Here is a 13,739-nt window from a genome sequence, read left to right as displayed (position 1 = left end):
AAATTAGGCTTTCTAATTGCAAGTCCTTCAAAAACGTATTGACGAGATACACAGTATTTCGTTTCGGTGTACTGAATGCAGCTTTCTTTAAATGTGTGATAGATGCAAGACAGTTGTCGTAGCGAACAGAAAACATACCGATGCTGTACAATTACAAGATTTGTCGCAAACTTATGGATCCTGTGTCATTGTTCAAACGTCGACTACTTGTCGACATGAAGTGGAATGATTGGTTTCGGAAATGACCCGTCTGTCAGAGAATACGCATCGAAGACGGTAGGGCGACTTATCCGAGAGAGAGATGTCTAGAGTCTTAACATGTAGGCGTGACACCAAGCTCCGAACGAATTCGGGGACGTGCTACCAGGTCCATTAACGACAGTGTACCAGAGATGCTCAAGAAACTTGAAAGGTGATCTTTGTCATAAAGGCGACGCTGTTCTTTAGAAGACAACTGCCCAACAATTCCGCTTCTTCCATTGTTTATATCGCCTAGAATAAGACTATAGAGATTAAAGCAAGTACTCGGGTATGCGAATGGAGTAGCATCGAAAATGACTAACGATGGTACGAATTACCCTCGCTATGCACCGTATGCTGGCTTTCGGAGTAAACGTGCAAAAGTGGATATTGAAATTTCTTCATTCGTGTATTCATTTGCAAATCAGATCACAGAAACGCAGTGGTAATGAACAGCGTCGGGACAACCACGTAGGGTGTCTGCAAGAGTGATGCGAAAAAGGTCGTAGCGGGAAGGATTAAGTGCTCTCTGGACTGTCGGTAGATAACTACAGCTACAGTTCTACCCTACGCACTCCACACTGTGTGTGATCGCTTCCTCTTCCCCCCACCCCACCCCGCCTTGCTGCTGTATTCATGGATGATGGTTTGGAGGAACGCCTTTTGGTGAGATACAATGTAAGCTCAAACCTTTCTAAATTTATCCTCTATGCCAAAACATTAGGGGTTGTTGAACTTAAACTATCTTACGTTTGCAGACAAAAACTTTTTGAATATAAAATTATCTGAAAGGAGAATCGAAGTTTCATCTCATTTTTTCTAATCATTCTACACAACATATAACTTCTTCCTCCACGTACAGCCTCAAGATACCGTGAGTAAGCACAGATGAAACACAAAAAGACTGACAGAACGACTTTAATAAACGCAGATGTGGCTAGAACGTCCAGTCGTTATCGCCTTTTTCTTGAAATATAAGTCGATTGCAGTGCCACATTTAGTTCTTATGCTTTGATAACAGAAGATTTTGGGAAGACAGGGATAAGTGGATTGCAATGTATTTAGAGAAAAGCAGGTAATAATACTTTGTTGCCTGGAACAGATGATTCATAATCATATTTGAGCGTTTAACCATGCGTTCCAAAATAAAAAATCATTTATCTAACCATTCCTGAAATTGAAAATTACACGATGAGGCCATTAAGATTAGTTGCATTTTATTATATAGTGCGTTAGGTGTGTAAGTGCGGATCTGTGACTGTTTCACAGAGGAAGACCGCACTGCAGTTCCTTCTCTAAATCCTCGCACAAACGAAAAAATGGCTGACATCGAAATAAGTGTCCAAGGAATAGAAAAGCAACTGGAATCACTCAACAGAGGGAAGTCCACTGGACCTGACGGGATACCAATTCGATTCTACACAGAGTACGCGAAAGAACTTGCCCCCCTTCTAACAGCCGTGTACCGCAAGTCTCTAGAGGAACGGAGGGTTCCAAATGATTGGAAAAGAGCACAGATAGTCCCAGTCTTCAAGAAGGGTCGTCGAGCAGATGCGCAAAACTATAGACCTATATCTCTTACGTCGATCTCTTGTAGAATTTTAGAACATGTTTTTTGCTCGCGTATCATGTCATTTCTGGAAACCCAGAATCTACTATGTAGGAATCAACATGGATTCCGGAAACAGCGATCGTGTGAGACCCAACTCGCCTTATTTGTTCATGAGACCCAGAAAATATTAGATACAGGCTCCCAGGTAGATGCTATTTTTCTTGACTTCCGGAAGGCGTTCGATACAGTTCCGCACTGTCGCCTGATAAACAAAGTAAGAGCCTACGGAATATCAGACCAGCTGTGTGGCTGGATTGAAGAGTTTTTAGCAAACAGAACACAGCATGTTGTTATCAATGGAGAGACGTCTACAGACGTTAAAGTAACCTCTGGCGTGCCACAGGGGAGTGTTATGGGACCATTGCTTTTCACAATATATATAAATAACTTAGTAGATAGTGTCGGAAGTTCCATGCGGCTTTTCGCGGATGATGCTGTAGTATACAGAGAAGTTGCAGCATTAGAAAATTGTAGCGAAATGCAGGAAGATCTGCAGTGGATAGGCACTTGGTGCAGGGAGTGGCAACTGACCCTTAACATAGACAAATGTAATGTATTGCGAATACATAGAAAGAAGGATCCTTTATTGTATGATTATATGATAGCGGAACAAACACTGGTAGCAGTTACTTCTGTAAAATATCTGGGAGTATGCGTGCGGAACGATTTGAAGTGGAATGATCATATAAAATTAATTGTTGGTAAGGCGGGTACCAGGTTGAGATTCATTGGGAGAGTGCTTAGAAAATGTAGTCCATCAACAAAGGAGGTGGCTTACAAAACACTCGTTCGACCTATACTTGAGTATTGCTCATCAGTGTGGGATCCGTACCAGATCGGTCTGACGGAGGAGATAGAGAAGGTCCAAAGAAGAGCGGCGCGTTTCGTCACAAGGTTATTTGGTAACCGTGATAGCGTTACGGAGATGTTTAATAAACTCAAGTGGCAGACTCTGCAAGAGAGGCGCTCTGCATCGCGGTGTAGCTTGCTCGCCAGGTTTCGAGAGGGTGCGTTTCTGGATGAGGTATCGAATATATTGCTTCCCCCTACTTATACCTCCCGAGGAGATCACGAATGTAAAATTAGAGAGATTAGAGCGCGCACGGAGGCTTTCAGACAGCCGTTCTTCCCGCGAACCATACGCGACTGGAACAGGAAAGGGAGGTAATGACAGTGGCACGTAAAGTGCCCTCCGCCACACACCGTTGGGTGGCTTGCGGAGTATCAATGTAGATGTAGATGTAGAATGTGTACCCATTTAAGAGTGTAACTTGTTTTTTTCTCAGCGTCTAACAGTTTTCCCTTAAACACGTTACATTTTACTACCTGTTTGTTTTCTACGTGGTCGTAACCGCACAGCTAAGTGGATTACGCCTGTAGGAATAGACGAACCGTTTCCGTCCACGTATCCACGCTTCAACATCTGATCTGCTGGCCAGGGAAAAATAAGCATTAACGGCTTGCTCTTGGAACAACGTACTACTCCTAACATCAATATCATTAATCTGCACATGAAATAAATACTGATGTAAAGTTGTATTTAGTGACCAATAAAAATATCTGTACTTGTATCCTCAACACCCCGCATTTCTAAGGTAACAGACATGTTTCAACACAGTATTTGCAGTTTATAATAATAACAAAAATCGAATATCACTTATTAATGTACATGCTACTCCCGCGCTCACAAGCCACAGCTATACATGTCAGATTGAGAGCCTTGTCATAAGACCTGCAAAGAAATGAACGATGGTATACAGATGATACTGTACATGACGTTTGAAAGGCGAGTTAGCACGAAGACCCTTCCAAAACATGTGCTAGTAGCCAGTTTACACGCCACGTGTTGACTGTATTCACTTGTGGAGTAGATGAATGTTTACTCGGTCGGTCATGGCGTCATACCGACTAAAGAGTCATTCCGGTACCAACACGGAGACAGCGATTGATCGGACTCTTTTGCAATAGCTACAGTTTCTCCCGTCGCGTTTACTAACGTCGATTTACTGTATTTCCTTAGAATGCTGGTTTCCTAGACTGTGGGAGAACCCCCAGCCCTACAGCTGAAGCTTGGGGCCAGAAACACCGGGATGTAATTCACATGCGCATTTAGTGCGCCGCTTTACGTCAATCGCTTTCGTGTGAAGTCAAGGATGTGGTAGAGTTCACGTACGCGTTATGCTTGCAACTCATGTCACGCACCTAAAAGCGATTTATCAGAAGAAGCCGAACCTGACGGTGCTCAGATTCTGGCACGAGTTCAACAATGACGTGCTGCAGAATGTTAATGCTGACAATACATACCAATATCTGCTACGGATTTTTTCCACAGCGTGTGCCTACGAATTATGTCGCAATTCCAATACTGCTGCGGTAAATAGAACAATAATAACAGAGACATCCCTGTCACGAGTACTAACAACTAGTGCAAGGGACATTAAATGCTAAAATTATTGCGCCAAAGCCCGAGGTGACTCAAACATTTAAATCAAGAGTAAGATCAAGATGCAGTTATCAAATCTGATGCCAGATCTGCGTCTCAGAATAGCTCTAGATAGGAGTCAAATAAACTTCCGTTTATAAATGAAAGTGCAAGGACGCAGACAACTATGCTAAATTTCCCTTGATACCTTGACCTTCCTTCCGACTAAAAGAAGAAGCAATGCCTCAAGGTAAGACTACCTCAAATGAACAAATATAGGGTAGGAAATCACCGACGATTTCGTTGAAGGAACCATCCAGCATGCAGCTGAAATGATTTAGGTAGAATACTAAAGCTTAATAGGTCAACAATTTGCACCTGAATACATGGCCAGGATCCTAACCACTGCGCCACCTCGTTAGTGAAAGATGGAAGGCTAAAAAGAATTGCCGAAAAAGTTAAAATTCAATAATAAGTTAAAAGCAACTACAAATAACTTAAAAATAATTATGAACAGCACAAACGAGAATAACGACAAATCTGGCATAGATACAACAGAGAAAATTGTAGAAATGTAGTCTCAAGGAAGGAGTATTACGTAAAATGCGCCAAATAAGGAAGAAATTAGGACCTGTCTGTCAAAAGCGAAGAAAACTGTCTTGCACAGGGGGCATCTACTGATAGAATAAAGTGGCCCACATCGAGGAAGTAGTTCCTGGACCTGCACGTTAACAGAACAGCGAAACTTTTAAGTAAACGTTGGCACTAATACAACCTAAATAAAAAGGAGCTGGTGGCATCTGAAATATGGAACTGCGGGGGGCTGTTCACAATCACATGGGTCGGTAAAGTAAAAGGTCTGGTGGTATTAGAGAAGATAAAAACAGTATGAAGTCAACGAAAATACTTGCCGGAAGGCGTTATTTATTGATGAGATACTATTGCATTCATGAGTAGTTAATGTGGTATAGAAAAGAGCGCTGAAGGTTTAAAATTGTGGAAACAACAAATGTTGTAATATACTCCACAGATTGTTGAATACACTGAGTCAAGCAAACGTTTAGATATTAAGAAATCACCACAGGCAGACGGAAACAGAAAACAGGAAGAGTGGAAAGAATTATCTAAAACAATTGATAAGAAATTTTATTCCCTACTAACATTAACAGCCAAAGTCATTAATCTACTCTTTTCTGTTGGGCTCTATCAGACGTAGAGGCTGTGATGTGAGATAATAGTAGAAATTTTCTTCGTCATAAGTCGGCCTCCAAGAGGAGAAGAGTTAGTGGGATAAAGTTCCTGATCACCAGATTTAATCCTGAGTTAAATTGCGCAACTCTTCACAGTGTCCCATGGAGGGAGAGCATGTAAGTCTGTTCATGGCTAGCGATACTTTGGAGCAGGACACAGAACTCAGCTGCTCTCTTTCTACTGCATGAGACGCATAATCTCCTTGGTCGCATCTAACAAAGCGACTATAACATTAAAATGTACAAGCGTCCACGTCAAGAGTTATCCATCTGACAGATCATACCTTCGTCAGAGAACATTGCATTGAGAACAATGGAGTGTCACACACTGAGTGCAATGATTCAGTTCATCAACGTGTATGCAGTGTCCACCTTTCACGTGAATTCCTCGACACTCACACGCAGTTCATTCTCTGTTTTTACTGGTTGGCAACTCTCCATCGGGATCTATTACAAGCTAACATCTTTATGTACGCTTGCTCTTTGAATCACACGTTATTTATGACTTGTTTTAAAGATGCCAATCGGAGTCTTCCTCTTGCTCTTTCTTCTTGCATTTCTTCTTCTACAGCGCTTAAAGGAACTGCTTTTGTCGCATTACGTGACCTAGCCCCTCACGTCATATCGAAGGATTATTCACTATTTAATCTCATATTGTTTTATATTTCACACAATGTAATTTTCCCTGCGGGATTAATAATTGATGAAGAAACCGCGTATAAAGCACTGTGGCTGTCACTCTTGAATTAAAAAAAAAAAAAACTGTCTCGTCACCCGGATTTTCGAGTATGTATTATGACGGCCAGTCAGCTAAGCGATTTATGCATCAAAGAGCGGGTATTTCACAAGTCTTGCGCACTACATGCACTTAGAACTAGAGACATTAAGGAAATGTGATCCGCCCAGATAACTTTCCGTCATAGCACGTAGCCGAAAATCCGAGAGACGAGACATGAGTTTTTGACAGTTCAGGAGCAGAAAAATGTAAGATAAACGCTATAGTAAAGGGAACGAACCCGTAAGTGTTTCATAAGCCTTACAAGAATAGCGGTGAACCTCTTGAGCACGTCAAATCGTGTAAGTATTTAGGGGTAAAACGGGTGATACTGAGAAGGAATATGATGAGGGACGATCACGTAAAAGTAGTAATCGGGTAGGCGAATGGAAGACTTACAAGGATTTGTTGTGTAAAAATGCAATTCATGTATAAAGGAAATCATATGAAAGATATACTAGCGTATCCAATTCTAGTTTTTGGAGTTCTTATCAAGTAGGCATGGCAACAGACTTCCAACTAACGCTGAGATGTGATGCTGATATCGTACCTTGTGGCTATAGCTCATACGAAAAGTGTGACAGAAATGGCCGAACAACTTAATTGCGTATCCTTAAACGGAAAAGATAACGTAGTTGTCGTGAAAGAGAATCTCCAATCGAAGAAAGGTGTGCAAGCGTTATGCTGCTTCCTCTGCATTCCTCCTTAGGTATTGTGACAATAAAGTAAGAGGGCACGTAGATGCGTATAGACAATCATTTTTCATTCATTCGATACGGAGTTTCTATAAAAAAGAAAATCGGTAATGTTGGTACGATGTGCCCTCCCATGCACTGTGCAGGAGGTTTCTGAGTATACAGGATATTTCAAAATCTTTTCCACAGGCGTCTAGGGGAGACAGATCACGTCTTGGTAAACAGGTTTTGTTAGTGACAGAGTGATTTTCAACGAGAAACGCTTAGGAATGAGTGTCTCTGAGTAGAAAAAAGAGACGCCGCACCACTAAGGAGTTACGCAAGTAGCAAGTAGGTCACAAATTTATATTCATACAGGTATCGACGGAAAATGAAAATTATAAGCTTTACTAGCCGATGGATGAATGTGTGCCGATGCAGAGCAAGAAAATGGCTCTGAGCACTATGGGACTTACATCTGAGGTCATCAGTCCCCTAGACTTAGAACTACTTAAACCTAACTAACCTAAGGACATCACACACATCCATGCCCGAGGCAGGATTCGAATCTGCGACCGCAGCGTCGCGCGGCTCCAGACTGTAGCGCCTAGAACCGCTCGGCCACTCCGGCCGGCGATGCAGAGCAATTTCACCGCACAGCTGGCAAGGATAGTAAACAGCGGACATGTCGATACCACGGCATAAGATCTTTGCTAATTTCAATTTACTCAGTTGGACAGAACAATGCCTCGCAGACAAGAACGTGAACAATATATGCATATGTCAGCCTTTGAGCGAGGACGTGTAGTTGGAGTAATCGGCGAGTCGCTCGAGGTCTGAATAGGTGCTAAGCCACTATTCGACGTTGTTGGCAGGAATGGGTGAACCATGGCCGAACACAGCATTAAGAAGGAGAGGAACTCCCACCGGATTCAACAAAATCATCGATCCGACGTGCAACTGGTGCTTCAGTGACCGCAGCGACCATTAAAAGGCGGCTCACAGAAAAGGGACTGAGCTCATGGCGCCGATTGCGCCGACTACTATTGATCTCTATACACGAACAAGTCCGTTTGCAGTGGTATCGGGAACATTCTGTCTGTAATCACATAGACTGGAGTAAAACTGTCTTCAGTGATGAGTCGCGCTTCCGGCCAAGTGAGCAGGAGTGCCATTTCATTTCATAGAAGGACCAATTTGGTTATCATCCGCAGCATCCTTATAGCACAACGGTACGTCGACAATATTTTGCGCTCCATTACGTTGCCCTTAACGGCAAATCATTCTGGGCTTACATTTTCGCCTGCATACGGCGACAGTTTTTCCTGCTTGTCTTCAAGCTTGCCAAACTCTACCTTGGCCATCAAGATCATCGAATTTCTCCTCAGTTGAGTACGTTTGCAGCATTATGGGCAGAGTCCTCCTCCAGTTCAGAGTTTTGACGATCTAATGCGCCAATAGAACAGAATTTGGCACGATATCCCTCAGACGGACATATGAAACTGTGTCAATCAGTGCCAAGCCGTATAACTGCTTGAAATAGTGCCAGAGATGGACGAACACGTTACTGACTTGCTCAATTTGAGAATCTGTTTCGCTTGAATAAATCATCCAATTTTTCTGAAATTGTAATCGTTTGTTTTTCTGTATATGTACATCACATTTATCGCTTTCCGTCCCATTCGGATCATTCCTTCGTGGTGCGTCGCTTTTTTTTTTTTGTCTTAGAGCGTATTTTAGAAGCTCGGCCCACCGCATTTGTCGAATGGCAGATGACTGGCTTCTAGGCAACACTTGTTGCATACAAATGCCGCACACTGCCTACACCCTGGCGCCTCTCAGGGGCACAACGTCGCTGTGAAGCGAAGGCATACACTTCGTCTCTAACAAACGTTGTTCCTCACTATGTAATAGCTCATCCCTAGAAGTTTGTCGCAAAGGTTTTGAAACACCCTCTACATGTAGATTTTGATCCAATGACAGCTACAGTGCTTTATAAATTCACCAGACAAAAATTTAGGCACCCACAGGTGAATAGTTCAAACTTGACATATGACGCAGCGATCGAATCACTTACTCAACTGCCCGCGCACTGGCTCTACGTGATCATAAAGCAGTACCGATCAGTCAGACATTCATATTTCAAGTCGACATTATACGCAGACGTGGGTAAATGTAAGGTCGTGACATAGTGGCTAAAAGAAGCATTCGTACTTGGCCGTGCCCATAGTCATACGGTGTGTGAAGCTGCTGGGTTTGTTGGTGTCTTGCGGGGGGGCTGTTCAACGTGTCTACAAGCAGTGGCCACGAAGCACGACGTCAGAATCGTAGTCGGAAAAGACCCTGACTGAGAGGGAGTGGAGACGTCTTTCACGACTTGTGAATCAAAATCGCTTCCACATCCGAAAGGAATTACTACACGAGGTGAATGAGGGTCTATTCGTATCTCTTAACGAGAGACCATTGCCACGGGAACTGCATACAAAGAAGATTTGGAGTCGGTTACCTCGCAAGACACTACTGCTCACACAGGCAGAGAAAGACGACTGCATCTAAGTTCATTGGGCCAGAAGAATATATGACTTGTTTTCTGAACATTCTCCCGCCCTATTACGTCTCTACTGATCTGAAAAATCACCCGACTTCAACCCCATAGAAAACCTGTGGGACACGTTGGAACAGCGCGTTAGACGCCGACGTCAGCATCCCCGCAATTTGTGGAATTGGGCGGCCAAATCGTCAGCGAGTGGCTTAATGTGGATGTGACGTAGATGCACAATCTTGTGGACTCACTTCCTAACCGAATCCAGGCGGTTATCAAGCACACAGTCGTAATTTCGTCAGTATTAAATGATGCTTGTAATGATATCTTTGGGGGTGATAATTTTTTGTCTGATGAGCTTACATGTTTTTGCAGATGATTAGTATCCTGTAGAACTAATTATACTGTGTGAAAGATTATGAAGCACACGTTCCAGTCACATTAATGTAATCACCTGTGAAAATCCTGAATAGCCACATTTTGCAACGAGGATGAGCAGGAAGAGAGTCAGTGCCGAACTGGAAGGTACCGACAGCGGTGTGGAGCCATCCTATTCCAGTGCCGTGCCTAGCTGCCTCAGGTTTCCCGGTTGAGGATACATGCCGCGAAGAGCCCGATCGAGCTGGTTCCACAGATTCTCGACTGGCTTTTTAATCCGGTGGGTTTGGTTGACAGGGTAGTACGGTAAACTCACACTGGTGTTCTTCGAGCCACGAACGTACACTGCGACCTGTGTGGCACGTTGCATTGTCCTGCTGGTATATGTCATCTTGCCGAGAAAAAACAAACTGATTCCCCAGACCGCAACGCTCTCACCTCCGGACTGGACTCTTCTCACGATTCCTAGAGGATCCTACACGTCAAAGGCCGTCTGTCAATGGAGCATAAAACGTGATTCCTCTGAAAAGGCTAAAAGTCGCAACTCGGTAGACGTCCAGAGGTGGTATTGGTGTGCAAATCCCAGCCTTCTTTGCCGATGAACATCAGTCAGCATTGCATGAAATGTATTCGCAGTTGTGAATATGGACAACTATCAGCTGTGTAATGGAACGACGACGACGAAATTTCTTACCTGACCGGGACTCGAACACGGATTTCCCGCGTATTGCGAGAGGTCGCCTTGCCATTAGGTTATCCGAGCGTGAATCCCGGCCAAACGCAAACTTCTAAATGTCGTCACACGTACGTTCATTATGTATATCCCCGTAGAATGGAAACATTTTAATTGAAAGTCAGTAGCCCTGTGTCGGCGGGTAAATACGATATTGCGGAGTCTTTATTGTTCAGAAGTGCGATGCAGTACTACACCGTTATGAAATACGTGAAATGTATCGGCAGTTTCACTGTCGTCATTCCATCGCGCAGCTGATGGCTGTCTATATTCGCTAATGCGAATACATTTTATGTGTTCGGTAACGGCTGTAGCTGCCGCAGTGCCAGTTCCTTCGGATATGCATGCATGTCCGATAGAACATTCGAACGTACTTCTGAATAACACAGGCATTCCAATACCGCAGTCAGCACTGGTTCATGAACCATCCGCCTGCGGCTAAGACCTGTACGCAGCTACTTAACGCGGTTGAGGGGACGTTGTTGGTAGCCCCTTCGTTCATCTGGGGCTCTGGGCGGTCAGTTGCTCAACAGTTGCACATTACTGGCCCGTACACACCTGCGCGGTCGTCGTTCAGCCGTCACCTACGGCCTTGGTGCACCATAGTTGTTTCGAGACCGGTTTTGGATAACGCCATTTTGTCAGGCCCAGTATAGTTTAACCACGGTGGCACGCGAACAGGTTCAAAAATGGTTCAAATGGCTGTAAGCACTATGGGACTTAACATCTGAGGTCATCAGTCCCCTAGATTTAGAACTACTTAAACCTAACTAACCTAAGGACATCGCACACATCCATGCCCGAGGTAGGATTCGAATCTGCGACCGTGGCAGCAGCGCGATTCCGGACTGAAGCGCCTAGAACCGCTTGGCTACAGCGGCCGGCAATAGGTTCGAAACTTAGCCGTTCCAGAAATGTTTCCACCCTTGGCCCAAAAGCCAATGATCATGCGATTTTGCACGTTAAATAAATCGCTTCGTTTTTGCATTACGACAATGTCTCCACCGTTTTCCGTATCCCACCTACACGTTTCATATACCTTCCACAGCCAGTACTGCTACCTTCCGTCTGTAAGTGGTACTGCACGTTGACGTCGAACATAGGAGGTGATCACATTAGTGTGACTGGTCTGTGTGTAATATGAGACGTAAAATGGTCTGCGTTCACGTGTCGAAGCAAGTGGTACCTCGGAAACGGGAAAAATTACCGTTACAGCGTTATGGGAGGCATTATATTTTTCCCCGTCTTCTTCTAGTGACGTGGTTTCAGAGAGCGTAATGGCAGTAATCGCGTCGAGTGAATCAGGGACCTGACCACGATCGCGACCGCGCATGCCTTGGCGGCGGGGATGAGGACTTAGAAAGCCGGCGGCTGCGTGCGCCCCGCAGCGAGAGCCATCGCTTAATCGGATCACACAGGCCGGGCGTGCACACTCCCACACTCATTGAGCATTCCTGCCGGCCGGCCTTGGACGTGCCTGATTCGCATTCGGATCGCAGGCGTCGTCCAAAATCGCCAGGGCTGCCAATGACGGACGCCAAATTCCGCAGCATCGTGCCTCCTTTCTTTGTCTACTATTCTTAAGGTAGTTTTCTAAATTTACATCTGTCTCCGACCCAAGTCACAGTGCAAGGAGTCGAGTAAGGTACACGTGTACCAGAGTTATTTTCTATCCTTCCTGTTTCATTCGCGCATTTTGCGTGAACAGGACTGTTCGCACTGATCTGTACGTTCCATACTTCCTGTAACTTTCATCTAGTGGTCATTACGTAAGTATAGTAGAGAAAGTAACGTATTTCTTGATTCATATTGGAAAGTGAGCAATAATATTCTCCACGATACACATCGCATCCCTTGGAGCGTACTCTATCGAATTTTGTTCGAAGTGGCACACTTCTTCTGTCTAAATGTGTTGATTACGAACGGCGCATCTCTTTACTGAAAATTCTCTATTTCTTCCATTACTTCTTCTCGCAAGGAACTCCTTGAGTGCGAAGTCGCAAGTTCAATCTTCAGTAAGGGTCATTTGAAAGTGTTTTGTTCACAACTATGACAGGAAAAATATTAACTACTGATGACTCACCATGCGTATCAGGAGGGCGACAGAAAATGAGTGTCCCTGGGGGATGCACAGAACAACATTCTATGGCTAGTATGTATTATACTTCACAAAATAGACATCGTCGACATTCAAGAAATGTTCAGAACGAACCACTAACCTGCATCATGAACACCGAGTGAAAAATGGCTCGCTACGCTGATCACAAAGGTTCGCACCAACAAGATCGAAGGCGAACTGCTTGGGATTCACTGTACCGCTACTGCCCATGTCCGGACACCGTCTCAAGTATACTTACGGTGTCTTCAACGAATGTGACGAAAAGAGTGTAAGAAAATCTTACCGCATAACATTGCTGATATTTACGCCAGGAAAGAGCGTGAATAGAGCACTTATTTGGCGAAGCGGACACAAGAAAGAATGATGATAATATGGGGGGACCGGAATCTATTCTTTCGTAAGATAGTTCTCTGAGTTCTGATTATTTAACAGCACGCGACTCATCCCCTTGCTATTATAGGATTGCGTAAGGCGCTTTCAAACTAAACTCTAAACTCCGTCCGAACAGGCCATGAAGGCTCAACGGTACCGACCGGCCGCCGTGTCAACCTCATCCACAGGCGACACTGGATACGGATATGGAGAGGCATGTGGTCAGCACACCGCTCTCCCGGCCGTTGTCAGGTTTCGCGACCGGAGCGCTACTTCTCAGTCAAGTAGTTCCTCAGTTTGCCTCACAAGGGCTAAGAGCACCCCGCTTGCCAACAGCGCTGGACAGACCGGACGGTCACCCATCCAAGTGCTAGCCCAGCCCGACAGTGCTTAACTCCGGTGATTTGACGGAACCGGTGTTACCACTGCGGCAAGGGCGTTGGCGAGGCGCTTTTAGAATTTATTAAAATTTATGTCTACGTGGAGCGTTCATAGTGGCAAAGAAAATCGTTAACTTATTCTCAGGGATTATATTTCGTATTACCCCATTAAAATATTGCTGCAGGATATCGTTACCGCAGCGAAATTTAACTAAACGAAACCTTTGAATTAAAGAAAGTAT

At 44.4% G+C, this 13,739-nt stretch overlaps 1 protein-coding gene across 1 annotated transcript in view; it reads left to right on the top strand.

Annotated features, from left to right (window-relative positions):
* Nucleotides 1-13,739, top strand: part of LOC124788210 (patched domain-containing protein 3) — a 394,908-nt gene that overhangs the window by 286,336 nt on the left and 94,833 nt on the right. The gene's annotated exons all lie outside the window — the stretch shown is intronic.

This window comes from Schistocerca piceifrons, chromosome 3 (genome assembly GCF_021461385.2).
Source record: "Schistocerca piceifrons isolate TAMUIC-IGC-003096 chromosome 3, iqSchPice1.1, whole genome shotgun sequence".
NCBI classification, from domain to species: domain Eukaryota; kingdom Metazoa; phylum Arthropoda; class Insecta; order Orthoptera; family Acrididae; genus Schistocerca; species Schistocerca piceifrons.
Note: the sequence above shows the minus strand (reverse complement) of the source record. Positions and strands in the feature narration are given on the sequence as shown.